We start from the raw sequence: 6,000 nt of genomic DNA, 5'->3' as shown, positions 1-6,000 counted from the left end.
TGTCATAAGGGCTGCAAGGACAGGAGAACCAATACAAAAGAGCACAGAATCATCCAGAACATGAAAAATAGTCAAGACGTAAAATACAGATGAAAAATCCAAACCCAGATCATTATAAGCACATGCCCAGTGCAAAAATGAACATTGAGATAACATTGCTTTCCCATAGGATAGATTAGAGGCTAAAAATGTGTAATCATATCCTTATGTCACGCTAAAGTAGATGTGATCTTTAACACTACAACATATGTAGCTCAGGATACATAGGCTGTGGTACCAGGAGCTAAACACAGGATATGTTATGTCTTTGGGAACAAACATGCAGTAGTCAACAGAAATAGATCTGCTGGCGCAAGCATTCATCCTGCCTCCATGGTGTGGCCTGCAGTCTGGTGAAACTGGGCCCTGGTCCTGGATTACAGGATTACATTACAAGATGGCCCAGAAGTGATTATAATTTTGGCGGGTTTCTGGCCAACTTTTGAATGGTGATTTAATGAGTTCCTTACCTGGTCAAAGAGAAGGACTCTACCATCACATCCAAAGACCACAGTAGTTTGCTTTCAGATGCTGACAGACAAGGAGACTGACCTGATCAGCATCAGCAGGTATCTGTGCAGAATGAGGAAAAAACGAAATTACAATTACAAGATTGCAATGCGAAGTGTTTGAGAAAATGTCAGAGGTATACGGTTAGAAGCCTTTAGCTAGTGCCAACAGAAAATCACAGCATGCAAAAATAAACTAGCATGGAACATCATCTGTGACACATAAACTTGATATTGTGATAAACTTGATATTGCAATTAAGAATCAGAGGGTTACATCAGGGAGCAACAGGGACAGACAGTGAAACTGAAAAACAAAACCTTTTTTGGGGGGTTTGTTCTCACACTCTCAGTGCTCGGTGAGAGCAGTGAATCTTGGTTGTTACTTTCAGATTAGCACAAGTTAACTTGTGGTAGGGCTTGAATGGCATTATGCTCACACTCACCGGTCTGGGAATGTTCTTAGCCTGGTCTGACACTGTTGCTCATTGAAATTGGAAGGATGTACTTCTGTTCTCTTGTGATGGAAGCTGCTCTGGATGAGAGTGTCTGCTAAATGAATGCAATGTAATGTTGTCTCCCTCTGTGGCGGAAGTGAAAAGCTGTGATGAGGTTGGTGTCATATGAGGACAGAGACCAGGAAGCACATCTGGGGTCTCTGACTGACACCAGAAGAAACACTGATCTGGATATAGATGAACTGTTTTTGCTGTGCTAGATCATTAGTGTAGACTGCTTTAGTGTAGCCTCCTACCTTCCAATGGCATGAAAATGTTCTCTTGATAAACTGGGTATTATGGCTCCTGTCTGTTTTTTTTTCACCTGTGGTTTCCACCTGGCGCCAAATCAAAGTTGTTAAATCACCTCACTGTACCTCACCTGTACCCAGCTGCCCCTTGGACAAAGAAGCTGATCTACCCCTGAAAGGGAAAGGAGTGATTCAGAAATTGGCAATAATCATTAATCAAATTAATTCTGAAAAAAGTATTTTAAAGCCAAAATGTATGTATTCTACAAAAAAACATACATAAGTACAGTAATGAGTTTCCTCTGATGCTCAATGTATATTCAGTGTGTATATCCACACATACTCTTGAAAGCTATAAAATTTTATATACCATAAATCTTTTTCTCAAAAATAATTTTAAAACTGACAGCGAGTTATTGCATGGGAGCACTTTGCAAAACACGAAATGGATCACAAAAACATTATGTGTAATAAATGAGTAAAATGAGTAATGACCTCACAAAATTGTAAAACAAATTTCTTTGATTTATTATGATTCATTGCAAAAGTGACATGCTTTTATTGCATTAAAAGCTATAGTTCAACCATGTAAATGTAATAGCTCTTCTGGAAATTGAATTAACAAAACATGGATCTGGGGACTGGCATTTGGCTGAAAGGGACCTTAATTAGCCCAAAGAAAGCTTTGCTGGAAGATGAAGTTTTCTTGAGCTCTAGTGAGTGGAATCAATATGCCTACACTGCTGGCATACACTACATTATAACTGTATCTTACATTCTATTTGGCTGATCCTCAGGTGACATTACAGCAAGTAACCATTGGTAAAGATGAGGTATGTGCATTCAAATGCAACACTTCAGCCAAAGAGTTAAGTAACAAAGAATTTTAAAATTTTGAGGAAGATGAGTGAAAAGCAAAGGATGGAAACATTAGAAAACATTGAATAAAATGCCTTCATAATAGACATAGTATTGTCAGTTGAGGGTAATCCCAACATAAAGTAAAATGCCTTGACAAAATCCTGCTACGATCTCTGTAATGGAGGCATAGAGAAGCCATGTTTAACCTAACACTAACTTTTCTTACCATTGATCTTACCATTGATCACTATATCCAGACCTACAAAATTTAACCTCTCAGGTATTGCAGACAGACAGAACACTCCACAATGTCATACCAATATTGAAAGCCAGGGTGGCAGTGTAGCATAGTGGTTAAGGAGCAGGACCTATAACCAAAAGGTTGCTGCCTCAATTCCCCACGGGGGCATTGCTGCTGTACCCTTGGGCAAGGTACTTAACCCACAATTGTCTCAGTAAATATCCTGATGTATAAATGGATAACATTGTGAAAATAACAGTAAGTTGCTCTGGATAAGAGTTTCTGTTAAATGCCAATAATGTAATGTAGTTACATGTACATATCACGCAGTAGGTTCTGTCTATCTCACTGTGCCAATTTGACAAAAGTAATTGCTTGAACCTGTTATTCAGGTCAATCGCAGTCTTTTTAGAAAATATTTTATTGTATCAGGAAGATTTGAGCATTTTGCAATAAAATAATACAACAAATATCATCAACTGAGACGCTAAAGCCCATACTTCATTTTATGAAAGTATATTTAGAGCTACTTACTCGCATACTCGGAAATATTCATAGTAATATTTAGCAGAATCTATTAATATGCACATTTTTTAGAAGTGCTCACAGCTCCTTCTTCAAAATTGAGATGTGAGAATCTGGTGTGCGTAATATGATGCGATGACGTTGGGGGGAAGGGTGACAAGTGTCTGAATGTACTTTTTCAGTCTAAATGGATGCACAAATAATTATTCATCTTTTCTTTAAAAAGTAGAGAACATTTACAGTCGTAACGTGTCTCGGTACAGTTAATGAGTCACGGTTAAGGTCACGATCTGAGTTCAAACAGCGTGTACCTGGGACTTTTTTTTGGTGGTTGTTTTCCAGTTTACGTATGGTTTCCAACGAAATGAAACGAAGACCTGAACGAAACCCAAACTGAAAAGTTGAGATTGCAGTTGTCATCTTATTTGATTTCGTTAGGCAAAAAATAAAAATAAAAAATTATTTTTTTTAAATTCTTGTTGGATATTTTACTACAATTGAATTACTAGATTACCTTTCATCAAACCGGTTCCGTCATTCCATGTACTTTTAATGTAATAGTAAAAACAGACTCGTCAGCAGTATCCGTTTTATTAAGGCCTACTATTAAAATCGCTGATACAGTCCCAGTGGAAAAAAAAAGTTTCGGATTGAGACCAACGGAAAGCACAATGACTCGCAGTGGGGGAATAACGTAAGAAGAACTTTCAATATGATTCATATTATTTATAACAAGTAGGGTATGATCCCCAATTAAGATATAATAAATAAATTGAAAAAATAAATTGAGCTAGGACCGCAAGAGTAACACGTACACTGCCCTGTTTCTCGAACGTCTGACTTCCTTGCGATAAAATTTGTAAAAAAAAAAAAAAAAAAAAAAAGTACCACAGCGCCCACGTGTGTACAATGTTGGACCTGCACACACATTCATCACAATGACAGGTACATCATGCCCATACCTATACGCGGGTGAAAACGGGTAAATATATTCAAAACATTAAGCTTATTTAGTGTTCAAATTCATATAATATATTCATTATAATATATCGCACGTAAGACATACACAAGTACAGATGCTGACACCAACATCATGTAAATGGCAGTATGTGTCTGTAAGTGTCCCTATATAAAAGGAACATCAGCGTTTTCAACTTTAAAACATTTAAACTGCCGTGACGTGAGTCTGGCCATTTACATTTGAGGAGTGTTCTTAATACCAGATTGTTATGAGAACTGAGGGCGAAGATGTAACGAAAACCGTGACCATAGCAGCAGGGTTGGAAAATGCTGTGATAACAAGCCTTCTTGCCCAGATTCGTTGATTGCCGTGAGACTGTCAGCCTATGGGGAGAGACAGTCATCAACTCACAATTTACATAAAGCAAGAAACTCTTTTAGGTATTTAAATTAAAAAAGCCGCTTATTAGCGGATTACCTACCCAAATGGCCCGTGACTAACAGGGCACAAAAAAGTTCAGGGGTATGTATTTAATAACCGTAATGCTATTATTAAGTAGTAATATTAGTATTGGTATTGAATTGTGATAAACCCTTGTTGCCTTGTATTTGCCACCAGATTCAGACATTGGTGTCTTTTGGCATGGTTTCTGGGAGTTAGGAACTGTGCCACTCATCTTTCGTTTGGGCTGAGTATGTGTCAGTCTTTTTAACCAAATACTCAGCTCAAATGTCCTCAGTCAAATATTCTCTGAATGTGTCCTCAGTTGAATAATTTCCAAATTCCTTTTTAATTAAATGATTTACAAAAGTCTTTGTCAGATGATCTCCAAACGTTTTCACCTGAGTCCTGGTGACGCTTTTGTCACCTGAGACAAATATGTATATATGCGTATGTACAAGTGCGCTTTTAGAAATTCATGAATCTGGATAGACAGTCATTTGTTGCCATGTAAGCACCTAAGTTTAAACTTAGTTTAGATTTGTCACCCTGCAAAGTCCCATCATACACAAAGAAGCACTTTTTTGTTAACATTTTATTTTTTATCGATTAAAAGTTATCACATCAAAAACATTTTTACACCATTTTTTCTTGTTTTGTTTACAGCAACACACTGACTGGTATCACACAGTTCTATATATGTATATATGGTTTGATATTTTGGTCACAACATTCTTTTTTTCCATATTTTTAAGTAATTATTCCAAAATAAAATTTTCCAAGAAAAAAGAGGAAGAAATTCTTTCCTGATTCCGAACACAATTGCACACCATACTGAATTAGTCATACTTTAAATACTTTAAATACCTTAATACCCTAAAATAAAGTCATATGTATTCTTCTGAAACACATTTACTTTGAAATACAGATTTACATACATGTGGATGGATACTTCAGAGATGGGAGCTATGTAGTAGTTTTATGTTACTCATATATCTGACATTATGAATACCATTTTCTTATAATCTTTAAAAAAAAAACATTTTCATATATTCTTTATACATAGAATCATAGAAGCATTTCTTCTGACACAAAATAAAAAAAAATGCACAGATAAGCATCCATTATGATATATTTTGAAATGATTAAATTAAGGAATCTGTGGTGACTGAATTCCTCGGTGACACTATAACGAAGTGCCCGTTTATTGTAAATGCATTTTAAAAATAAATAAATAATCACAATTTTTTATTCAGTTAGCACTTACCTATTTTCACCTGCTGGTACTGTACGTTTAAGCAGTGCTAATACCGATATGAGGCTCCTGTCGCTACTTTAATTAAGGTAAGATCCCAGTTGTGTGGGGTCAGTGTTGGTTGTATTTGGTTGGCAGTCAACATTGTGGGATGGGGGCTGCGATCAGCCTGCAAGGAGTTGACCATCTGTCCATCAGCTCTGTGTGCTGCGTTAAAATTGCGTGCAATGTTGCAGCCCCTCTCTCTCTGGTCGAAGATGATGCTGCTGATGTAGTTCTGCGCAGCTGGGCAGAGCACCAAGGTGGTCGGCGTCAATTATCGATTTGGCTTGCACCTGGGCCTAAAGGACTCTGGGTATTGTTCGTGAACCAATTAAAAGTAACAAACCTTGCAAAAGAATTGAATGGCATTGTGTTTCGA

Source organism: Megalops cyprinoides, chromosome 1, assembly GCF_013368585.1.
Source record: "Megalops cyprinoides isolate fMegCyp1 chromosome 1, fMegCyp1.pri, whole genome shotgun sequence".
NCBI lineage: Eukaryota > Metazoa > Chordata > Actinopteri > Elopiformes > Megalopidae > Megalops > Megalops cyprinoides.
The sequence above is the reverse complement of the archived record's forward strand: the minus strand, read 5'-3'. Positions refer to the sequence as shown.